The 26,660-nt window shown below is 41.9% G+C and overlaps 1 protein-coding gene across 1 annotated transcript in view; it reads right to left on the bottom strand.

Moving 5' to 3' along the window:
- Positions 1 to 21,451, bottom strand: part of PLA2G4A (phospholipase A2 group IVA) — a 142,528-nt gene extending 121,077 nt beyond the window's left edge. The window contains exon 1 of the mRNA XM_075832258.1: positions 21,370 to 21,451. The gene's annotated coding sequence lies outside the window, so the exon portion shown is untranslated. The remainder of the gene's footprint in view (positions 1 to 21,369) is intronic.
- Between the last annotated feature and the right edge of the window lie 5,209 nt (positions 21,452 to 26,660).

Genomic DNA, 26,660 nt, shown 5'->3' with positions numbered 1-26,660 from the left:
ACATGAAAGGTCTCCTTTAAGTACCATGCGCTTCCATACTTCTCACCTTTTCTATGACTAGTCTTTTTATGAATTAAAGACGATGTACACCTTTGTAACAAAAATGTTTTCTCCACTGATTCACCAACTTTGAATCACTCCAATTTCTTGTGAATCTTGTCAATTCTACCACCTCTATAGATAAACGGATCATTACAAATTCTCTTCTCTATTGATTTAACAAATTGTAAATCCCTCAGATTTGCTGCATAATTAGAATCAGGGGAAATCGATCATACCATCTCTAATCACTTACTAAACAAATGCAGGGGTGGAATTCGGATGATCCAGTTGTTAAAATCTACTGTACATACAGTGTATAGTACTTAATGTGGGTTTATATGTCTACAGTTAATAGATGCATGTAGTGAGTGTGAGTAGGTATGTAGATATGTACAGTATTGTGTATGTAATTATATTCATAGTGTAACGATCCAATTTTAAATCCTTGGCTAGAAGTGGCCCACAAAGTTTGGAAAATTTCTAAGATATTACTGCTACGTACAAAAATATATTTATTTAAAGACCACATTAATAAAATTTATTTGGAATATTGTAATTATTACAGTAGAAATTATTTTCCGCGGTGCGCTATACCACGGGCCGCCCTCATGCATATTTTTGTCATCCAAGTTGGGACCCTGTACAAATAATATGACCATCTGTGTCAAGCTTACAAAAAAAAAAAAAAAGGTTATATTATTTTCATCTTAATTCATGTCTAAACTGACAATTTAGACAATATATACAAAGAATTTTGCACATTTAAAGTGAAAAGTACAAGTCTAAAACATCAGCAGTGGAGTGCCATGATTAGGTTAGACTGATGTCTTGCCAATGAAAGGTTAATGAAATTCTCAAAATTCCTAGGTTCATGTATGTCTTAACAGTAAACCTGATAAAACTGGTAAACTGACCCGTGGGATTATATTTACATTGAAAGTGGGCTGAATATAAACATTTTATGGGAAGTGCAGGTAGATCTCACGCATAGCAGCTGTGCTAAAGGTTATAGCATTAACAAAGAATAGGAGAAGTCACTAACATACTGTAACAATAAGTTAAAGAAAATTCAGAACGACAAAAAAAACAGAACGACAAAACGCAAGTGGATACTATAATAAAAAATAAAAAAAATCAGAAAGAAAAATCAGAAAGAAATCCAAAAGATAGTATCCACACAAAACTATAAAAGGTGTACAAAATTTACAAGGCAAAAAGTTAGGAATATTTCTAATTTATTCCTTCAGCCTAGGAGTGCAGAGGAGCGATAAAAAGGCCTAAGAGAGAGCCAAGACACAAGAAAGCAGAACTATTGGCGGATACATAAGAAGAGGAGGATTGTTGTCATCTTTAGGCCGGGTTCCCACAGGTCGGATACGCTGCGTAAAAATCACACAGTGTGTCCGACCTGGAACCCACAGTTCATTCCGTCCGAAAAAAAATCGCACCACGATGTGGTGAGGTTTTTCTAATGGAATTTCTGATGCGGAAGAAAGCACTTATACTTACCCCCACGATGACTTTGCAGGCCATGTGACATGGGATGAAAAGTCATCCCAGGAGGCCGGACTGCAGGAAGGAGAGCAAGAGAGAAGAAGTAAGATTTTTTTTTTCTGTAGTTGCGATTTTTGCAGCGTAATTGCGGTGATTATGCCGCAAAAGTCGCAACACTTGGCTTTCTGTTGCAGGTTTTGCATCCCCATTAAATTCAATGGGGAAAACCCGCAACAGAAAATCAACAAAAACGCAGCATAAATTGACATGCTGCAGAATTAAATTCCGCACCACAGGTCAATTTACGCTGCGTTTTTTTTTCCGCAGCGTTGGAGAGAGATTTTCTAAATCTCATCCACTCTGCTGCTACTGTAAATGCTGCGGAATTTCCGCACACAATTCCGTTGTGAAAATTCTGCAGCGTTTACGCTACCTGGGAACCCGGCCTTATACAGTAACTGGTAGCGTGGATCAAACTTTATATAATAGATTGGAATATTACAAAAGTCGTTTTAATCAAACAAAGGAACATACATCACAATTCGTAAAGATGTTCAATGGACTTGTACAAATTCACCTTCTGATTATGTAACAAAACGCTAGGTGAACATTTCACCATTGGGAGCACTGAGGTCTAAACGTTGTGCAAACCATTTGTGGTAAAGTGATTCAACATAAGACTAATAGCAGAAAAATGTACCATCCCTTTATCAACTATGCATTTTAATCATTTTTACTAACAAATATACTTGTTCAAGCACATTTATGTAAGAAAACTTTTATGCCACTTTACTCAGTGTGTGTAATTGCATTGTCTAATGATCAAACCCTTTCAGCATCAGACATCCTAATATAGTCAACACCCTAAGGCCAGAATCACACACAGTTTTGATGCAATTATTCCTCTCTCCATTGAAATAAACATGCACTTGAACGAGCCAAGCATGCCTGTTTATTGGAGAGAAATAACCATCAGCTAAATGAGCGTTGACCGAAGATTATTTAATGGCCAACTTAAAAAAGTTGTAATATAAAGTGGAGCTCCAGTATAAAAATAAAATAAAATCCAGAGATGTGCCAATTTCCCAAACCCTACAATAAGTTTTGTAGCTTGGGTGCTACAAAATGGAAATCTCTAGACACTACAGACTACATTTACAATAACATGACCTGTATATTGACGTATCGTAAGTAGAAGTTTGCAATAAAGGACGGCAATAACGTACAAAGCTTTTCTGTTGCATAACAAATTAAATGTATGTGACGTCTAATTTAACGTTATCTTTTTTTTCTAATAGAAAATACAGCATATTTTTTAAATATTCACAAACTGAAAACGTGTCTGCGAGAATTTTTTTCTTTTAAAAAACAGCGTTGCCCAGACGCTATGTAAGGGGGAAACCGCGCCGCAAAACGGCCGAAAATGCCTCCCATTGATTTCAATGGGAGGCGGAGGCGTTTTTTTCCAGCGAGTGGAAAAACCGGCTCGCGGGAAAAAGAAGAAACATGCCCTATCTTCGGGCGTATACGCTTCTGACCCCCCCATTCACAACAATGGGAAGCAGAGAAAGCTTGTTTCACTGCGTTTAATGCCCACAGCGCTCAATGGCCACAGGCAAAAAACGCAGCGAAAATCGGCGTGCAGGCAGAGGAAAATCTGCCTCAAAATTCCAAACGGAATTTTGATGCAAATTTTCCTCCTGCAAAAAACTCTGTCTGAACCCAGCCTAAATGTAAGAAGCATTCTATTTGAAAATATTACCTGTGCCAAATTTTATATACGGTATATTCTCCCATGTGTCATGAACTGCCCAAATAAAAAATACTGGATCCTGTAATGTTACCAGGGACATTTTATTATACAGAAAATCATGCGGTTTAATCCTGACCAACATGCAGATATACTTTTACTGCAGGAGCGGAGGTAACTAATATTGTGGGAAAAAGAAGGAACCATAGGGTTAACTAGATTTGTATTTTAGGCAACTTTTAGGCAATTCTCTAATATACTTCTATTATCAGATTTTAAAGCGAGTAATATAATAAATCAAGGTTGCAGCACGTTCCCACAGTTGCCTTGCATGGCCATTTATATAGCGTGTATCTGCTGACTGACTTCAGAGGTCGAATCAAATACCGTGATCAGTTTCTTGGCAGAATAGACACATCTTTAAACACAAGACTCAGACAAGGTTTTCTTTACAACAAAACTTCAAGTCAAAAAGCTGTGCCGGAGAGGCTCTCTGCGCTTTACGATTGCCTAGGAAACTGGACTACCTGCTCCCCTGGTGGCGTCTCGTGGAGTCCCTCTTAAACCTCTGGCAGTAGACACGGTTGCGATCATTATTGGAGATACATTTTAGAAATGAAATTACTGCCAAAGGTGCATCTACTCAATATTTACTTAACTGTTGTATATGCACTGACTTATTTTGTGTTTAAAAAGGAGTTGTCTCATGAAGACAATTCTTATCAATATGGCCTATTAGGGCATATGGACATCATAAAGTGGGAACGGAGAACTGCTCTATAGGAGCTGCTCCAGTTTTGGCGGATTTGAGACGGAGTCATGGCTCCTTCTGAAAGGAGTTGTCACTGAGGAGTCAACTCCTTTAATAATTTTAAGATATATTTCTACAAAGCAAACGAGATGTATTTTCAACCAATAATTTTACTCGTGCCATTACCGTGCTGTGAAAAAGTTTTTGCCCTCTTCCCTATTTCTGTACACTCTTCAAACTACTTTTAATATTAGACAAGTATAATCTAAATTAACTCAAAATGCTGTTTTTAAAATGGTGATTTCATTTAATGAAGGAAAAATACCTGGTCCTTTGTAAAAAAAGAAAGTAATTGCCCCCTAAGCTACTAAATCAACTAGTTTACCAAATTCAATTGACAATCGGGTTTAATTTCACTAGCCACATGCAGGCCCGATATCTGCCAGACCTGTTAATTCTAAAAATCTCTCAAAAAGAACCTAACAATGTGATGCAAGTCTTAGCAAGCAGCACATGATGCCACGTTCTAAAGAGATTTAAATACAGATACCAAATAGTCATTGAAATCTACCAGTCTGGAAAGGGTTACAAAGCCATTGCTAAGGCTTTGGGACTCCAGCGTACCACAGTGAGAGCCATTATCCACAAATGGAGAAAACTAGAATCAATGGTGATCCTTCCCCGGAGTGGCTGACCTACCAAAATGTCATCAAGAGCACATCGACAACTCCACCAGGCAGTCACAAAAGAACCCAGATGAACATCTAAACTGCAGGCTTGACTTGCGTCGATTAGGGTCAATGTACGATTCTACCATAAGAAAGACCCTGGGCAAAAATGGCATCTATCGGAGAGTTGCAAGGCACAAACCACTGCAAAAAGAACACAAAGGCTCGTCTTGCAAAACGTTTCGATGACCCCAAGACTTTTGGGATAATTTTATGTGAACTGGTGAGGCGGAACTTGTTGTAAAACATTGGTCTCATTATATCTAGCATAAAGTTAACACTGCATTTAAACCAGAAGAACATCATACCAAGAGTCAAACATTGTGGTGGCAGTATGATGGTCTGGGCATCATAATAGTCCAACGTAATTAGTGTTACTACAATAATAATTGCATTTAAATAATACCACCATATAATGCCCAATAAATTATCATAACAGTCCCTATTAAACCTGCCATATAGAGCCATTCTAATTCTTCTATAAAACGGCTGAAATAATACCGATATACAGTACCAGAAAATACCATCATATCATGCCAAAATCATGCAAATATACAGTGTCTACATAATGCAATCACCAAGTTTATAAACATATGTCTCTATACAGAGAAAAGTGCCATGCAGAATATAGATATCACAGATCCATGGCATATATGCAGTACACAGTGCTTCCTGCACAAAACAAATAAAAGTTATATACAGTATATACAGTGAAGGAAATAAGTATTTGATCCCTTGCTGATTTTGTAAGTTTGCCCACTGTCAAAGACATGAACAGTCTAGAATTTTTAGGCTAGGTTAATTTTACCAGTGAGAGATAGATTATATTTAAAAAAAAACAGAAAATCACATAGTCAAAATTATATATATTTATTTGCATTGTGCACAGAGAAATAAGTATTTGATCCCCTACCAACCATTAAGAGTTCAGCCTCCTCCAGACCAGTTACACGCTCCAAATCAACTTGGTGCCTGCATTAAAGACAGCTCTTAAATGGTCACCTGTATAAAAGACTCCTGTCCACAGACTCAATTAATCAGTCTGACTCTAACCTCTACAACATGGGCAAGACCAAAGAGCTTTCTAAGGATGTAAGGGACAAGATCATAGACCTGCACAAGGCTGGAATGGGCTACAAAACCATAAGTAAGACGCTGGGTGAGAAGGAGACAACTGTTGGTGCAATAGTAAGAAAATGGAAGACATACAAAATGAATGTCAATAGACATCGATCTGGGGCTCCATGCAAAATCTCACCTCGTGGGGTATCCTTGATCCTGAGGAAGATGAGAGCTCAAACGAAAACTATACGGGAGGAACTTGTTAATGATCTCAAGGCAGCTGGGACCACAGTCACCAAGAAAAATATTGGTAACTCATTACGCCGTAATGGATTAAAATCCTGCAGTGCCCACCATGTCCCCCTGCTCAAGAAGGCACGTGTACAGGCCCATCTGAAGTTTGCAAATGAACATCTGGATGATTCTGAGAGTGATTGGGAGAAGGTGCTGTGGTCAGATGAGACTAAAATTGAGCTCTTTGGCATTAACTCAACTCGCCGTGTTTGGAGGAAGAGAAATGCTGCCTATGACCCAAAGAACACCATCCCCACTGTCAAGCATGGAGGTGGAAACATTATGTTTTGGGGGTGTTTCTCTGCTAAGGGCGCAGGACTACTTCACCGCATCAATGGGAGAATGGATAGAGCCATGTACCGTCAAATCCTGAGTGACAACCTCATTCCCTCCACCAGGACATTAAAAATGGCTCGTGGCTGGGTCTTCCAGCACGACAATGAACCGAAACATACAGCCAAGGCAACAAAGGAGTGGCTCAAAAAGAAGCACATTAAGGTCATGGAGTGGCCTAGCCAGTCTCCAGACCTTAATCCTATCAAAAACTTATGGAGGGAGCTGAAGATCCGAGTTGCAAAGCGACATCCTCGAAATCTTAATGATTTACAGATGATCTGCAAAGAGGAGTGGGCCAAAATTCCATCTAACATGTGTGCAAACCTCATCATCAGCCACAAAAAACATCTGACTGCTGTGCTTGCCAACAAGGGTTTTGCCACCAAGTATTAAGTCTTGTTTGCCAAAGGGATCAAATACTTATTTCTCTGTGCACAATGCAAAAAAATATATTTAATTTTGACTATGTGATTTTCTTTTTTTTTTTTTTTTTTTATATAATCTATCTCTCACTGGTAAAATTAACCTAGCCTAAAAATTCTAGACTATTCATGTCTTTGACAGTGGGCAAACTTACAAAATCAGCAAGGGATCAAATACTTATTTCCTTCACTGTATATACATACATACATACATATACACATAGTATACAGTGAGCCCACTCCCCAGAAGATCACCCGCCCATTGAGAAGACCCCCTCCCATCCAGACTGAATTTTTCTGTAGCCCAATATGGCCACGAATGGGTGCAGTCACATGCAGCAGATTTTGTTGCAGAAATTTCTGCACCTGAAAATCAGTTTCATTCATCTGAATGGAACTTGAAGAAATCCATGCACCGGTTGCAGAAACAACCCCATTCAGATGAACGGAACTGATTTTCAATTAGGGCTTGGCCACATGTAACGGAATTGCTGCGTATTTTCCATCCGGAATTGCGGATGGAAAAAATGCAGCGGAATAGAGTAGCAGCAAAGTGGGTGCGATTTAACAAATGCCACACACGCGCTACGGAATAATTCAGTCTAGAAATTCACTTGCGGTTTATAATTATAGTTCTGCAGCATGTCAATTCTTGCTGCGGAAAGTGGACTGATTTCCTGCATTTTTCGGATTTACTGCGTCATTTGATGCAGAAACGCTGCAGAATTTCTTACAGGGGCTGGAAATTATATCATAAGAAGAAAAAATATCACACAGACCTTGAAAAAAAACACGCCAAAAAAAACACACTTTTTTCCGCAGTAAAAAACAAATGAAATGGTGCAGATCTTCCACAGCGGATTGTCTGCTAGTTGATGCTGACATTTTTAGCAGTAACTTACATGTGGACAAGCCCTCACAGAAATTTCTCCACCAAAATAGGGTTGTCACGATACCAGAATTTGGACTTCAACACCGATTCTTCATGTATTGCGATACTCGATACCAAAACTTGCCGAGAACAATTAAAAAAAAGCGAGGCACATGGCATTATGAATTTTGAACCTCCATGTGACTCACATTAATAGTAATTAACCCCATCATGTTTCTCACAGTCATAATGGACAACATTGGGTTAATGTGTGAGGTACATGATGGGGTTAATTACTATTAATGTGAGACACAGAGGTTCAAAATTCATAATGCCATGTGCCTCACATAAATAAGTGAAAGAAATTATTTTTGAATTGCTGTTTTATTATTTTCTGTCTTATGATTTACTGTACCGATAGGGGCATTGTTCCTTACCTAGCTACTGACATGGCGGACGCCCCTATACTTCTGATTTTTATGCACTCGATTAGATGCATCTTCTGCTATAGTATTGCTCGTTGTTGTTATTATCACAATGCCCTTGTCGCTTTGATGTTTCTGTTTCATTGTAAATGGTGAAAATCACAATAAAGACATTTGTTAAAAAAATAAAATAAGTGAAAGAAAGCAGTTTTTATTTTATTTTTTAACAGCGTACACATCATAAATGATGCTAGAAATTTGTTGTGCAGGTTATTCTGGTCGCGACAATACCGAATATGTGTTTATTTTATGTATTGAGACTTTTATTTTAATGTTTGTGAAAAAAATGTGTGTGTATTTTACATGTATTTGGTATTGTTTTTCTCAGAATATATTGGGCTTCCATATTGTGTAAAAAAATAATAGATGTATTTAACTTTTTTTTATATCTGGTGCATGCCACTGGGTAAACACACATGAATACATATTTTGGCAACTTCTGCCGACTTCAATGATGCCAAATATGTGTGCATTTCCTACACGCTGGGCACAATGAATGGTGCGCAAACTGGCTTTTAGAGAAAAATTTCCAAAGCTGTTCGCTGACACCATACGACCATTACAGATGTTGCGATGTTCCCAGTCCACAAAAACTGATGGCCTATCCTCAGGATAGGCCATTAATATCTGACCCGTCAGATCACCCCCGATCGTCTGTTTTGAAGGGGCCACAGTGCTCGTACGAGTGCTGCTTCCCCTCCATTTCCTTTACTGCTCACACTGCGAATCGCGGACCCAATTGTAGCGGCAGTTCACAGTTTTACAGCTTTCTCCCATTGAAGTGGACTGTTAGGGTATGTGCACACGATATGACAATTACGGCTGAAATTACGGAGCTGTTTTCAGGAGAAAACAGCTCCTGCATTTCAGACGTAATTGCTCGTACTCGCGTTTTGCGAGGCGTCAATTACGGTCGTAATTTGGAGCTGTTCTTCATTGGATTCAATGAAAAACGGCTCCAATTACGTCCCAAGAAGTGTCCTACACTTCTTTGACGAGGCTGTCATTTTACGCGCCGTCTTTTGACAGCGACGCGTAAAATTACAGGTCGTCGGCACAGTACATCGGCAAACCCATTGAAATGAATGGGAAGATGTTTGCCGACGTATTGGAGCCGTGTTTTCAGGCGTAATTTGAGGCGTAAAACTCCTCGTTTACGCCTGAAATTAGGTAGTGTGAACCCAGCCTTAGTGTATGTTCACACGCAGTGTTTTCAGGCGTATTTCTGGGTGTTTAAGCCTCGAAAAATGCCTGAAAAAACAGAGCGGAATGCCTACAAACATCTGCCCATTGAAATCAACTGGAAAAACAGCATTTAGTTCATATGGGGCGTCATTTTACGCCTCTGTTTTAAAAAAACGGAGCGTAAAAAGACGCTCCGTAAAAAGAAGTAGCATGTCACTTCTTTAGGCGTTTTTTGGAGCTGATTTTCCATTGAACACTATGAAAAACGCCTCAAAGGAAGCCTGAAAAGAAGACTCAAAAGAAGCTCCAAATTAAAAGAAGCTTAATTTTCAGCTACAAAAAACGACTGAAAATCAGAGGCTGTTTTCTCTGGAAACGGCTCTGTATTTTCAGACGTTTTTTGTTAAGTATGTGAACATACCCTAATACTGTGAACCGCTGCTACAAGTGTGTCAGTGATTCACAGTGTGAGCAGTGAGGGTATGTGCACACGATGAGAGGCTTTTACGTGTGCAAAGACAGACTGTTTTCATGAGAAAACAGCTGCCTAATTTCAGCCGTAAAAGCTCCTCCTCGTATTATGCGAGGCGTCTGTGACGCTCGTAAATCTTGAGCTGCTCTTCATTGAGTTCAATGAAGAACGGCTCAAATTACGTTGCAAAGAAGTGCCCTGCACTTCTTTGCCGAGGCAGTCAATTTACGCGTCGTCGTTTGACAGCTGTCAAACGACGACGCGTAAATTACAGGTCGTTTGCACAGTACGTCGGCAAACCCATTCAAATGAATGGGCAGATGTTTGCCGACGTATTGTAGCCCTATTTTCAGGCGTAAATCGAGGCATAATACGCCTCGTTTACGCCTGAAAATAGGTCGTGTGAACCCAGCCTAAAGGAAATGAAGGGGAAGCGATGATCGTACGAGCATTGCAGCCTTTTATTAAACAGCTGATCGGCAGGGCTGCGGGGAGACGGGCCACCAATGATCAGATATTGATGGCTTATCCTGAGGATAGGCCATAAATTTTTGTGGACTGGAAAACGCCTTTGACACCCCAAAAATTATTATTTCATGGAATTTAACGACATATCAAAGATTTTAAAATCTGCCGTGTATAATGTCTGCAGCATGCAGATGAGCTTTGTAAAATCTCATCTTCTTGCCTTATACTGTAATCCGCTGCAGACTTAACCTGCTCAAAGCCGCAGGTAAAATTTGAAGTGAATCCGCCACATCTAACGTCACCCTAAGGCCCAGTTTACACCGTTTTTTTGGCGCTGATTTTGATGTGGAAACCTCGTCGGAATCAGTGCCAATATACAGTTGAAATTGTTGTTTTTTCCTGGGCAGCAGAAAAAGCGTTTTACACCCACGGTCCTCAATGGCCTCGGGCGAAAAACATGGCAAAAAAGTGCAGGCAGGTGAAAATCTGCCTCAAAATTCCTTCTAGAACTCTGACGCAGATTTTTTTTCTGCCTGTAAAATACTCTGTGTGAGTTTTAGGCTATGTTCACACAGAGTTTTTTGACAAGTTTTTTGACTCGGAAACCGCACCGCAAAACTCAAAAACGGCCCTAAAAAATGCCTACCGTTGATTTCAATGGGAGACGGGGGTGGTTTTCTCCCGCGAGCAGTAAAACCGCCTCGCGGGAGAAAGAAGGGACATGCCCTATCTTCGGTCGTTTACGCCTCTGACCTCCCATTGACTTCAATAAGAGACAACAAAGGGTATTTCGCTGCGTTTTATGCCCGCGGCGCTCGATGGCCGCGGGCAAAAAGCGCCGTGAAAAACTTAGCGAAAATCGGCATGCAGGGAGAGGAAAATCTGCCTCAAACTTCCAAACGGAATATTGAGGCAGAAATTCCGCCTGCAAAAAACTCTGTGTGAACATAGCCTGACATGGTGATTTTGGCCACGACATGTCTTCCGACCATAGATCGCTATGTCTCATAGTCTACACCGCAAGTAATGAAAGTCAATGTGGTTGCGTTGCGACCTGCAAGTAAGGGTATGTTCACATGCACTGTTTTCAGACGTAATTCGGGCGTTTTACGCCTCGAATTACACCTGAAAAAACGGCTCCATTACGTAAGCCTACAAACATCTGCCCATTGCCTGCAAAGAGTTTTACGGTATTCTGTTCCCATGAGGTGTAATTTTACGCGTCGCTATCAAAATACGGCACGTAAAAAGATGCCCGCGAAAAAGAAGTGCATGCCACTTCTTGGGACGTTTTTGGAGCCGTTTATCATTGACTCTATTGAAAAACAGTTCCAATAACGTCCGTAAAATACGCCACGAGTTGTTAAAAAAAGTCTGAAAATCAGGAGCTGTTTTCGCCTGAAAACAGCTCGGTATTTTCAGATGTTTTTGATCACTGCGTGTGAACATACCCTAACTGCGACACGACAGTTTGGATTGCTTGTAACTGTCATGCGGTGGCAACTTGCGTGTTGCGACACAACCACATTGACTTTTATTACATGCGATCAGCCCCTGGGAAATGAGCTGTGATAATTGCGGTCCGAGACGAACATTGCGCTCAGCTCGACGTAATAGTACTGCGCTGAGCGTTAAGGGGTTAATTTGGCGGAATTTGCACACTTATGCCCCTCATAGCCGTTATACAATTCCGTGAGAATTTTGCTTGGAAAATGGTGCAAGTAAAAATAAATTTAGTGCCATTATCATTATTTTTAGCCATGCCCCTTCTGATATAAAGGCTTTATACAAGATTAAAAATGGTGCATGTTACACCCACATTACAGGACTTTTCTGGTGCATTTCATTTGATAAATATGTCCCATTATGCGTTATATCACCATTTGTCCGGTAAAGATAAATATCCCCCAGGAGGTACATGGGATTCTGTCCAGGGCTACAGGGATGTAATCTTTATAACGTGCTATGCCACATGCCATATGTGCAGCATTTACGCCTGGTACACTTATGACGCATGTAAACAAATGCTAACAACAATGCTCTAGCGGAAAACTCCAAAAAGGTGCAGCAAGTGCGGAATGGTAAACAACTACATACCAAGAGGTTGTGCTCATTATTCACTGAGGTACATAACTGTATTGAAATTCACTACCAAATGCTTCATAAGTATACAGTAGCTAAACTTTTTCCTGACATGAGCTTTGGCTTCAGAATAAGGAGAAGCTTTGGCCTTGAATTGGGCTAAAGGGAGCGATGTAATGAAAGCTATAGGCCTTATCTACATGGATGTATTACATACTGTAGATCTACACAGGGGCCTCAGTGCACAGAGGTTGTACAGCTTCCTAGTATGGATTTGTACGACATCTGTGCTCTGCTCTACACACTCTGTCAAGTGCCATGTGTATGGAAATGTTCTTCCCTAGAAACTATGCTTCTAGGGCAGTACACCTCTATACATATGGCATCCAGAGCATGCCAGGATTTTTTTTTCCTGTATGTCACCTTATTAAATTGGAAGAATAGAGGTACAGTAACATAGCTCCCAACTTTCAATTATCACAAAGAGGGACAACCGATGCGTTGTGCGCAGCACTTTTTTATTTTAAGCCACGCCTCTAATTCCCCCCCCCCTCAATCCCCGCCCATACACACCCGGTTCAGCCCACACAGTGTCATGCTCCCATGGTGCCTCCCACACAGTAGAATACCAAATAGCTGCCCCCACACTGTATAATGCCCCCGTAGCTGCCACCATACAGTATACTGTTACATAGATGCACCCATAGAGTTTAAAAGCAACACAGATGCCCCCATATAGTATAATGCCCACACAGTATAAGGCCCACACAGATTCTCCCATGAAGTATAATGCCCATACAGATGCCCCATGCAGTATAATGCCCAAATTCCCCCATACAGCATAATGACCCATAGATGCCCCCATGCAGCATAATGCCCCTATAGCTGCCTCATACAGTATAATGCCCCAAACAGTATAATTCCCCCATACAGTATAATGCCCAAACAGATGCCCTGATACAGTACAATGCCCCCATAACTGCCCAATACAGTATAATACACGATAGCTGCCCCATACTGTTTAATGCCCCCTAGCTGCCCCATACTGCTTAATGCCCCCTAGCTGCCCTTATACAATATAATGCCCCCTTATCTGCTCCTAGTGCCAGTGCCCTTGTAGATCGTGCCTATGTAGCTAGCACCACAGTGTCCCCTGTAGCTAGTGCCCCTATATAGTGCCAAAGTGTCCATGTAGATAGTGCCACACCCCCATTGAAGATAGTTTCACCCTTCCTGTAGATAGCACTTTTGGGACTCCCTCTAGAAGCGAAATCCCAAGCCAGAGCATAGGCCGCGGATTCCGCTCCTAGAGGGAAGCCCTGATGTCACTGTCCATATATGGACAGTGACGTCAGTGGCTACTCCTTGAGAGGAATACCCGTTGCCAACTCTGGCCTGGGATTCCGCTCCAAGAGGAGCCCCTGACGTCAAAGTCCATATATGGACAGTGACCTCAGGGGTTTCCTCTAGGAGCGGAATCTCCGGCGAGATCATCGGTATCAGGGATTCCACTCAAGGAGTAGCCACTGACGTCACTGTCCATATATGGACAGTGACGTCAAGGACTTCCCCCGAGCACAGTGCTTAAAGTATCGATGTGTCCGGGGAGTCCTTGGCGAGCGGAGTAGCACCCTCTGCTCCTCCGCTCTGAACTAATTCTGAAGCAGGGAGCTGATGGCTACCTGCTTCAGAATTGGGTTCAACTGTATCTGCGTCCTGAGGACGCAGATACAGTTGATAGTGGGACGTACCCCCAGCCGCCTGGGACAGCAGGACACCGCACAGAATTCGGGACTGTCCCGCTTAATCCGGGAGGGTTGGGAGGTATGCAGTATGTCCCCATGCACCTCTTTGTCAGCTATATTGCACTTCCAAAAATAATCTGTAATAAGACTGTATGAATGAGGCCTCGCTGTACTTCTGTATGCCTCAGGATTTCAGGCGAGCGCATACAGAGGTCCAACAGGAAAATGAAACTGTAGCATGCTTCATTGAATCCTATTTTACTGACCTATTCTCTCCTAGAAGCTCTGGGACCCGCAAGCAGCGCTTGCTCGACTGCTTCCGTTACTACCATAAAACATAATAGACAGAGCCGTGCATGGTTGGCCCCCTCTCCATATAGTCTTCATCTGAAATCGGCGGCCTCCGGGATAGGTTCGGGTTCCAGAGATACCACCTGCATCTATCAGACATTTATTTCATGTCCACAGGATAATGTCTGAGATAGGAATTATCCTTTTACCCCTTAACGACATGCCACGTACAGTTGCCCCACTGAAGTTAGGGTACTTAATGCAACAGCACGTAACTGTAGGTGGCAGTGATGGAGCGGGCTCAGAAGCTAAACCCGTGGCATCACCAGCAGGTAAGGCGAGGAATGGAGCTAGCCTCCGTTCCGTCCGATTAACCCCTTAGATGCAGCGATTAAAAGCAATCACTGCATCTAGTCGGTTTCCAGCTGATCGCGCCCCCCCCCCCCCTGCGACATGATCTCGTGGGTGTCGATAGTTGCAATGGCAACCGGAGGCCTAACAATAGCTTTCCGGTCTGCGAAGTACATAAGCCTTTTAGGCCACGCCTGGAGGCAGGGCCTAAATGACTACTGTCAGGGCCAAGAAGCTGGCGCTGGCTCAGAAGCTAAGCCTGCGCAATCAGCCACGGGTGTCAGATGTATGTTACAACTGACAACCTGTTGTAATGGCCACGACTGGAACAAGCCTCCGATCCAGCCGTTTAACTCCTTAGATGCAGCGAACAAAAGCAATCGATACATCTGGGTGGTTTGTAGCCGTCCGGCACCCGTGCGACGCAATTGCCGGGGTGCCGATGGTTGCTATGGCAAATGGAAGCCTAGAGGCAAAGCCTAATAGGCTTGCTGCCAATGTATAACTGACATCTCTAATACACTGCACTATGTAGGTAGTGCAGAGTATTAGAATAGCGATCAGTGTTTCATTCCTTCATGTCCCCTAGTGGGACATAGGAAAAAAAACTAAAAACTAAAAAATGTAAATAAAATCATTGTACAAAAGTATAAAAATAAAAGTTTTAAGTTAAAAAAACAATAACCACCCTTTTTTCCCCATGATAAGCCCTTTATTATAGGAAAAAAATGAAAACATAAAAAAAAGTACACATATTTGGTATCGCCGCGTCCGTAACGACCCAAAGTATAAAAATATCATGTTATTTTTACCGTAAAATATTTAAATAAAAAAATTCCAAAATCCATAATCAAACTACAGCTGTCCCGCAAAAAGCAAGGCCTCCCACAGCTTTTTTTACGGTAAAATAAAATGTTATGGCTCTCAGAATATGGCGACATAACATTTTTTTACAGTCATTTCATTGTGCAAACTCTATAGATAATAAAAAAAAACCTGTATACATTTGGTATCGCCGTAATCGTATCGACCCAGAGAAAGTAAAAATGACATTTATAGCCCACGGGGAAAAAAAAAAAAAAAAAAGACAGAATTGCTGGTTTTTGGACACCCTTCTTGCCAAAAAGAAAGGAAAAAAAAGTGATCAAAAAAAATAAAATAGAATGTACACCAAAATGGCACCAATGACAACTACAGATTGTCCCGCAAAAGATAAGCTTGCACATAGCTATGTTGACGAAAAAATTTCTGGCTCTCAGAATATGACAAAACCAAATGTGCAGCGTTCCAAAAGTGGATAAGATCGGGCGTCATTTTCAGTGCGACACCGGCCACATATCTATGGATTATTATTTATTTACCACGTTATTATACCCTCTTATTATGCACTGATGTTCTCTGCACAGATTACATATGCCCTCACATTATTAACTGAAATGGCAATAATACCCCAAACATCACTACTACCAAGTAAAATCTGCGCCCCAAAAGTCAAATAGTGCTCCCTCCCTTCTGAACCCTACATCGTGCCCAAACAGCAGTTTACTTCCACATATATGGCATTCCCATACCTGGTGGAACCCACTTAACAGTTTGAGGTATTTGTCGAGTAACTTTTTTGTGTGGTATTACTACTATCTGTCTTACAAGCAGAAACATTTAAATTGAGAAAAATGCACATTTTTGCAAATTTTCTCAAAAGGTTGGTGTTTTTCACAAATAAACACTCAATGTATCGACCAAATTATGCAATTTCAGAATCGCTTGAAAAAATAAAAGCATTCCAAACTTATTACCACATAAAGTGACGTGTCAGATTTGAAAATGATGGCTTGGTCCATAAGGTCAAAACAGGCTGTGTCCTTAAGGGTATGTGCACACACACTAATTACGTCCGTAATTGACGGACGTATTTCGGCCGCAAGTTCCGGACCGAACTCAGTGCAGGGAGCCGGGCTCCTAGCATCATACTTATGTACGATGCTAGGAGTCCCTGCCTCGCTGCAGGACAACTGTCCAGTACTGTAATCATGTTTTCAGTACGGGACAGTTGTCCTGCAGCGAGGAAGGGACTCCTAGCATCGTACATAAGTATGATGCTAGGAGCCCGGCTCCCTGCACTGTGTTCGGTCCGGGACTTGCGGCCGAAATACGTCCGTAAATTACGGACGTAATTAGTGTGTGTGCACATACCCTAAGGGTTTAAGGACATGGGCAATTTTTCATTTTGGTTTTATTTTTTCTTCGCCATAGCTGCATGAGGGCTTGTTTTTTGCAGGACAAGTTGTAGTTTTTATGGCACCATTTATTGTACTGCATAATGTACTGGAAAACGGGACAAAAATATTCACCTTATTCTACTGGTTGATACGGTTACGGCTATACCAAATTTATATATTTTACCACTTTTATAAAAAAAAAAAAATATTTGCAAAAAAAATAGTTTAGTGTCGCCATACTTTGAGAGGCATAACTTTTTTATTTTTCTGTCGATTGAGCGATGTGAGGGCTTATTTTTTGCAGTAGTTTCTATTACCATTTTGGGGCACATGTAACTTCATCACTTTTTGTTAAATTTTTTTTGAGAGCTAATGTGACCCAAAAAAACAGCAATTTGGGTGTTTAACTTTTTTTTTTCGGTATTCACCGAGTGGGTTAAATAACGCTATATTGTAACAGTTCAGACATTTATGGACGTGGCGATACCAGTTATGTTAACATTGCTTTAGGGGGAAAAAATGGGTTGTTTTTTTAAACTTTTAATACTTACACAACCGTCACCTGCTAAGTATGGAGCGAGCTCAGACCATGAGTCCGCACCGTACTTCCCCTTAACAGCTGTCACATACATGTACTGTATGTGGCATGTCATTAAGGGGTTAAATAGTTTCATGAAATATTCCCAGAGTTGCATATATGGAAAACTATTTTTTTACTTGTGTTTTTTTTCTCCCCATTTGGAAAACGCTATGTGCACAATGCAATATTGGAGATCTGTGCAGTAGCCATATATTTAGTGCCAAGGATAAGATCCGATAAGTGAAAACTTTGCCAAAGCTGTAATATGCTTGTGGAACCGGCCCAAGGTTAGTTTCAAATTGTCACATTCTTAAAAAGTAAATTTGCTCTGACGTAGGACAAAAATGTGGTGTGAACAGGGCCTTATTTTTGTTATGAAGATTTCAAACTTTACCGTTAGTCTAAAAATCACCAGAAATTCAACAAATTTACCAAGGTAGTGCAGACAATTCGGAATACATTTCCTTCTTACACCACCCCAGGGCAGCTGTACATATATTACAATATTTCACTTCAAAAATACATTTGACTCACCTTTTGTCAATGCCAGTTGTATGCACCAATTCAAAACTCCTTGGTTACTCTTGGTGCAAGTGGTTTATCAATTTGACAAGTCACCTGTGCCATTTTTATGCATATCACACCACTTTTTTATTGCATATATTTTGATAAATGACCAATATTGTTCTATAGCTATTTCCTGTCATATATACCAGTCATTCTCAATTAATTAGAATATCACATTTTTTATTTTTTAGTATATGCACTCAATACTCTGCCGGGGGTCCTTTTGCATGAATTATTGCATCAAAGTGGCGTGGCATGGAAGCGATCAGCTTTTGGCACTGCTGAGGTGTTATGGAAGCCAAGGTTGCTTTGATATCGGCCTTCAGCTCGTCTGCATTGTTGGGTCTGGTGTCTCATCTTCCTCTTGATGATACCCCATAGATTCTCTATGGGGTTTATGTCAGGCGAGTTTGCTGGCCAATGAAGCACAGTGATACTGTGGTTATTAAACCAGGTATTGGTACTTTTGGCCAGGTGGGCAGGTGCCAAGTCCTGCTGGAAAATTAAATTAGCATCTCCATAAAGCTTGTCAGCAGAGGGAAGCATGAAGTGATCTAAAATGTCCTGGTAGACGGCTGCACTAACTCTGGACTTGATATAACACAGTGGACCAACACCAGCAGATGACATGGCCCCCAAACCATCACTGACTGTGGAAACTTCACACTGGACCACAAGCAACTTGGATTGATGCCTCTCCACTCTTCCTCCAGACTCTGGGACCTTGATTTCCCAATGAAATGCAAAATTTACTTCCATCTGAAAACTGGACTTTGGACCACTGAGCAACAGTGTTGGGCCACTGTGTTATATCAAGTCCAGAGTCAACGCAGCCGTCTGGCAGGAAATTTTCCAGCACTTCATGCTTCTCTCTGCTGACAAGCTTTATGGAGATGCTGATTTCATTTTCCAGCAGGACTTGGCACCTGCCCACACTTCCAAAAGTACCAATACCTGGTTTAATAACCACAGTCGATTGGCCAGCAAACTCGGCTGACCTAAACCCCATAGAGAATTTATGAGAATTGTCAAGAGGAAGATGAGAGACCGGACCCAACAATGCAGACGAGCTGAAGGTCGCTATCAAAGCAACCTGGGCTTCCATAACACCTCAGCAGTGCCACAGGCTGATCGCCTCCATGCCACACCACATTGATGCAGTAATGCATGCAAAAGGAGCCACGACCAAGTATTGAGTGCATATACTGGACATACTTTTCAGTATGCCAACATTTCGGTATTAAAAATTATTTTTGAAATTAGTTTCATATAATATTCAAATTTTCTGAGACACTAAATTTTGGGTTTTCATTAACTGTTACTATAATCATCAACATTAAAAGAAAAAAAATGCTGGAAATAGATCACTCTGTGTGTAATGAATATATATATTATAAGAGTTTCAATTGAATTACTGAAATAAATTAACCTTTTGATGATCTTCTAATTCATTGAGAAGGACTAGTATATATACACACACACACACACACATCACAGGGAGCATGGAGCGGGAATCTCGGGCTGAGCTTGTACCATAAAATGAGCGTGACGGCTGTATGACACAGCCGACACTTCAGTGAAACGAGTGGGTTACCGCTCATTTGACCTCTTAGATGCCGTGGTCAATAGCGAGTGCGGCATCTAAGCCATTAGAAAGATAGGGATGGCTCCTTCCTGATGCGATCACAGGGTGCCAATGGCTGTCATGGCAACCTGGGAGCCTAATAAAGACCCCCAGGTCTGCCATCTTTAGGAGCCTGTCAAAATCATTTTGTGCAAGCAATCCAAGGACTAATGAAAAAAGTAAAATACAGTAAAAGTTTTTTTAATATAATATTTAAAAGCTTAATTTTTTTCCAATTTTCCCCCAAAAGCAATGTAAAAATAAAATATTTAACATAACTGGTATCACCACGTCTTTAAAAGTCTGAACTATTACAATATAACATTATTTAACCCGAACGGTGAACGCTGTAAAAAACAAACAAACCGTAAAATGCCAAAATAGCTTCACCTTATCTCCCATAAAACATAAAATAAAAAGTGATCAATAGATCTTCTGAAGCCCAAAATACCATTACAAACTACAGCTCACCCTGCAAAATATAAAACCTCACACCGCTCAATTGACGGAAAAATAAAAACGTTATGACTCAGAATATGGCGACACAACAAATTTAATTTATAACAATTACATTTTTCCTTGTAAAAGCAGTAAAACATAAATAAAAATAAATAAATTTGGCATCGCTGTAATCCTATTGACCCGCAGAATAAAGCTAATGTGTCATTTTTACCGCACGGTGAACGCTGTATAAACAGAACCCAAAAAACAATGTAGGAATCAGTTTTTTCCCCAGTCCACTCCACAAATTATTTTTTCCCAGTATCCTAGTACATTATATGGTATAATAAATAGCGCCACGAGAAACTACAACTCGTCCCGCATATATCAAGCCCTCATACGGCAATATCGACAGAAAATAAAAAAAAGTTATGGCTTTTGGAAAGCGGGGAAGAAAAAGTGAGAATTAAAATGAAAAAAAAAACAAAACATGACTCTGGAGGGAAGAGGACGGGCCGTACAACACGGCAGGAATGGAGCATTGCACACACATTCTGTCATACATACATTCTGACACTACATGGACATACTAATGGGAGATTATTTACTCTTAGAAGACCAAACACTACAGAACATTTCTCCTGCTTTGTTTATTTTCACATAAGGTTTGTGTATAAATACATCTACATGTAACCATTCTAGAAAGAAACAGGAAAAGCAGAAGCTGGCAGATAAATGATGGCTGGTCAGTAAATGGACACCCAGCTGCAGGGAGACAGGAAACTTTGCAATGAACATTCAGTTAATAGCTGCATTCCAGTGCATAGCACTATGTATAATGTATAGAAGTAGTAATACTACATCTGCACTCACTGAATAAAGGAAACAACATTTGCTAAATAAACAGAAACTTTCTAAAGGAAGAGCTGCTGAAGAACTGGTGAGGGTCTGGCTGCTTCTACCCCACAAACACTTCCTAACTAAAGTGTGTACTCATGTGAGTTCACAGGATGAGTCTGAAGTCAAATACAAGCAAATCATACATGACATACTGTAGTATTATATCCAGATTAGTGATGGATGGAGACAATAACCTTAAATACACTCACCTGCAGTCTTCTCTCTCTCTCTCTGTGCGTAGAAATGTCAGGCAGGGAAGTTAGAGTTCAAACTACAACTCCCAGCATGCTTTGCAACCACTTAAGGAAAAGTTTCAACAACTTTATTTGTAGATTTTTGTGTTTTTGAGAGAGTCATCAGAGTCTATATGCAAGAGCTCCACTTGCTGGCAGCTATGTGTTTCATTGTGTGCTAAAAAAGAACTGCAAGTATTGTCTGTGGCCCAAGAGGCTGGTAGGTGTGGTAATTAACAGCGGTGATTTATAGAAAACACCCAGCAGCTATATAAATTAATATATATATATATATATATATATATATATATATATATATATATATGTATATGTATATGTATATATATATATATATATATATATATATATATATATATATATATATATATATACACGCACATTTTTAATTAAAGAATACCTGTCATAAAACACCTAGTAAGATCTACCTTTCATTTTACTCATACATTTCCAGGAGGAATAACAGTGGAATGGCACAACTTAGAGTTCTGAGAAAAGGTGCTCCCGCATTATTTCATGGGGGGTGCACAAGTAGTTACTAAAACATATTTTAGGAGAGCAGTACATTTCCTCTAGTTCCCTTCCGCCCATGGCTACAATCAGGCTGGCTGGCTGGCAAATTTTAGCTTGGGGGGCAAGCACACAGCACTGGCCTAAGAGTAGCGGCCCATTTTTAACCTGTTTACCTCCGCCTACCGTATATAGACGGTAGAGTTGATTGGGCTTTAAAGAGGCTCTGTCACCACATTATAATTTTTTACCAAGTTATGAGCAATTTTACATTAATGCTAATTAGTTTCTTAATGCACAACTGTGCATTTTTTTTTAAACTTTTGACCAAGTGGGCGTTGTAAAGAGGAGTATATGACACTGACCAATCCGCTTCATACACTTCTATCCATTCCGGTCCATTTGTACTCAGCACAGCGTGATCTCGCGAGATCACGCTGTGCTGTCACATACACCCACATTAACTTTACTGAAGTGTCTTGAGAGTGAATAGACATCACCACCAGCCAGGACGCGATGTCTATTCACATTCCGACACTACGGTAAAGTTTTTGTGGGACTTAATCACAGCACTGCGTGATCTCGCGAGATCACACTGTGCTCTCATTTGTAAGCTGTGCTCAGTCGTCAACGCAGCGCTCACCTCACCGCTCAGCCCGGCCTTCGCCCTTGACATCTTCAGCTGGTCACAGCAAGCGGCGCTCCTGTTCAACTCTGGCGGCGCAGGCAGCGTCAGGGGAGGGGCCTGTTCTAGCAGACGTGCCTACGTCTGCTAGATAAGGAACACACTGGCTAGTCTGGCAGACGTCCATGTACGAATCTTCACTACATTTCCAGCTACAGTGATAAAGGCTGTGGATTGGCCGAAACGTCATTATTAAGTCGCTTCAATTCATAAATTCATATAAAAATGCTGATTACTTATGAAATAATAAATGATGTACAGATTTGTGAAAAAATAAATCTATTCAACTTGCAATATATTTACTTGTTTTTTTGTGAGTGCTGGGATAATCGAGACTATATACATTGGGATTCTATCCCAACACCCTTGCACCACACTGTCATCATAGGTGTGCATCCCATATACATTCCTGCTAGATAAGGCAGGCAAATAGCGCAGCCACGGCTGCATAAATAGAAAGAAAAATAAAATCTGACAAATGGCCCTAAAAGTATAGTGGGGGACCGGCCTGGGGGCAGCCTGCCCCTGACTACAATACATTAAAAAGGATTTTCAAGGTAGGATAGGCCATCAATATTTGATCATGGGGGAATGAGCCAGAACCCCCACAGATCAACTGATTTATGGGGTTGCGGCGCGCCACAGAGCATCGTGTCCCCTTTATTGTTTACCCCGGCATAGCACCTTACATACAGTTGTGGCTGTGTCAGGTCACTTCTATGGGGGTTACGGAAACAGCGTAGCACAGCGAGTTTAGCTGTTTGCGTAATCCTGGCCACCTCTCCATTCAGAGGTTGGCAGAACTTCCATTTATCTCAAAAGATGGGTGAGGCAGCTTTAAGTTCTGCAATTCATGTGCCTACCAGTTTAAACTTGCCCTCATTGACAGTTCAGGTACACAGCAGATTTCTCCAAAGAAAGTGTTAGTTATAGAATTAAATATTCTATTTTATTAGAACTGAGGCTTCTATTTATGTCAGGTCTATGATGGCTTATGCTACAAATGCTTCATAAAACTATTACTAAGCCATTAATAGCTTTAAAACTGTATGAGCTTTTTTAGAAGAACTAATAAACATGCAGGACCATTTATAAAATATAATTAATACACATTAAAGAGGTATTCCCAACTTAGCCATTTATGGCATATCCACAGTCTGATAGATGCCGGTCCAAGCTGTGGCACCCAGACCTATATCGATAACAGGGGACCCGCATCTATCAGACAGTTATGGCATATCCTATGGATATGCCATAAATGGCCAGGTTGGGAATACCCCTTTGAGGCAAAGGGGACTAATGGCAGTCATTTATAACTGTTATTGTAAGGGTATGTGCATACAGGGCAGATTAGCTGCAGAATTTTTGACTAGATTTTTTTGTGGATTGGTTATTGACTAATTTCATAATATATACTATACGGACCATAGTATTGGGACACATACACATTACACCTACAGGAGATTTTCTGACATCCAATTCTAAATCCATAGGAATTAATATGGAGGCTTTTTTACAGATTTTGGCGTGTGTCTGTGGGAATTCTTGCCCATTCACCTAGAAGAGCATTTGTGGGGTCAGGCATAATATTGGATGAGAGGACCTCTCTGGTTTAGTTAATCAAAAAGGTGTTCTATGGGGTTGAGGTCAGGTCTTTGTGCAGGCCAGTGAAGTTCTTACACATCAAACTTACCAAACCATGCCTTTATGGACCTTTCTTTGTGCACTGTGACACAGTCATGGTGGAACAGAAAAGGGCTTTCCCCAAACTGCTCTCACAAAGTTGGAAGCATACAAGCGAGCTCAGTCCAGCCTTAAGGAACCAGAGCGCACACAGGTGTGAGTTTGAGCTGATTGCTCCCAGAGCACCCTGGACTATAAGAAGGGCTCTGCCCCTTCCTGTATTGCCTGAGCTTTGTTGTCGTTACCCTAATCTGTCTTTGCAAATGGTCTCCTAAGTGTTTTCCAGTTCCCAGTGTTTCCCGTTCCTGCTACCTGTAACCTGTATCCCGTGCTATCCTGGTCAAGCGCTGTATTGATTTGGAGTCATGCTGCACAGGGTACCACGCCAGTTCTGCTACATCACGCCCGGTGCCTTCCAGCTGCCTAGTACCCTCCGAGCCTGCCTTTCTACTGTCTGAGCTACCACAGGTACAGCTATACAAACTGTAGACTCTGACCTGTGTCCTGTTGGCCAGCTGCCATACTGTTAAGGCGGTACGGCCCAGTTGGTCCACGTACCCAATCTGAGAGTAAGCTCAGGCCATGGACCCCGCTGGTCAATCCAAGACCATGACGACGTCACAAGCGATGCGGGCTGATATGCTAGACCTCCGGTCTCAACAGGACCAACTTCTCCAGGCATTGAACATTGTTTCACATCGGCTGGAGGTGCAAACTGATGTTCCTCCTACTACAACTTCTGGCAGTACAGACCCTCCTGCAAAACCTCCTGGCAGTGCCGATCCCCGTTTTCCTTTGCCGCTGCCCCACCGCTATGATGGAGACCTGCAGGGGATTTCTGAACCAGTGCCAGATCCACTTTAGCCTGTATGCAAGGGCATTTTCGACTGATGGCGCAAGGGTTGCTTTCATCATCTCCCTCCTCACTGGCAGGGCCCTAGCTTGGGTGAACCCTATCTGGGAGAGACAAGGACCAGAACCCGTGATTTCCAGGGCTTCCTACAGACTTTTCGTACGGTGTTTGAGGAACCTGGTCGAGTCTCATCAGCGGCCGCCTCCTTGCTGAACCTGCATCAGGGAAACACCTCCGTGGGCGAGTACGCCATCCACTTCCGCACTCTGGCTGGAGAATTGTCGTGGAACAATGAGGCCTTGGTGGCTACATTCTGGCAGGGACTGTCTCCTGAGTTTAAGGACGAGCTTGCCGCCCAGGATCTGCCGTCTGCCCTGAATCACCTCATCCTTCTGGCCGCCTGGATTGATATGAGGATCCGAGAATGGTTCCAAGAGGCTCACTGGGAGGGAGGACTCACTAGCCCGGTTTCTAATTTGCAGCAACCCCTGCTGTCCTCATCAGCTGTTCCGCAAAAAGAATCTTCTGGGATGGACCGTTTCAAGCTGTCTACCCTGGAGAGACAACGCAGACGCACTTCGTGACTCTGTCTGTATTGCGGCCTCAATGGCCATCTTGTGCATCTGTGCCCCCAAAAGCCCCAGAGCCTAGGGTTGGTTGGAGAGACAACCTTGGGTGAATAAGGCCTTTTTTCTAAATTGTCCATTCCCGTGATCATAGTGTCCGGCGAGAAGACGCATCAGGTCTCTGCCTATCTGGACTCAGGATCCGCAGCTAACTTCATTCGGAGAGATCTGGTGGATCTTCTCCAGTTGCCCACAACCCCTCTGGAGAGGCCTTTGATGGTTGGATCTGTAAATGGACTACCTCTGCCGGTTGTAGCTGTGACTAAGTCCCTGAGGCTCCAAGTGGGAGCCCTCCATTCCGAGCTCCTCTCGTTCTTTGTCCTGGCAAAGGCCATCAACCCTGTGCTGCTCGGCCTGCCCTGACTACATGCCCCAGTCCTTGACTGGACTTCTGGAGAGGTTCTCCAGTGGGGCCCCGAGTGTCTCAACCGCTGCCTAGTACAAGTTCATCCGGCTCAGCCTCCTCTGCCTCGGTCCTTGGCAGGATTGTCATTATTCCGCGTTCTCAGATGTATTCAGCAAGAAAGAGACAGAGACGCTGCTCCCACACTGGGCATATGACTGTCTTGTCGAGCTGATTCCTGGTGCATCCCTTCCCCGTGGTAGGATATATCCTTTCTCTTTGCCAGAGACTCAGTCCATGTCCTCTTATATTAAGGAGAACCTGCACAGGGGCTTCATACGGAAGTCTTCCTCCCCGGCAGGAGCCGGGCTCTTCTTCATCTAGAAAAAGGATGGTTCTCTGCAGCTCTGCATCGACTACCGGGGTCTCAACCAGATCACAGTAAAAAATAGATATCCATTGCCATTGATCTCTGAACTGTTTAATCGCATATGAGGAGCCAAAAAATGTTCTAAGCTAGACCTGCGGGGGGCTTATAACCTAATCCGG

This window comes from Rhinoderma darwinii, chromosome 7, assembly GCF_050947455.1.
Source record: "Rhinoderma darwinii isolate aRhiDar2 chromosome 7, aRhiDar2.hap1, whole genome shotgun sequence".
NCBI lineage: Eukaryota > Metazoa > Chordata > Amphibia > Anura > Rhinodermatidae > Rhinoderma > Rhinoderma darwinii.
Note: the sequence above shows the minus strand (reverse complement) of the source record. Positions and strands in the feature narration are given on the sequence as shown.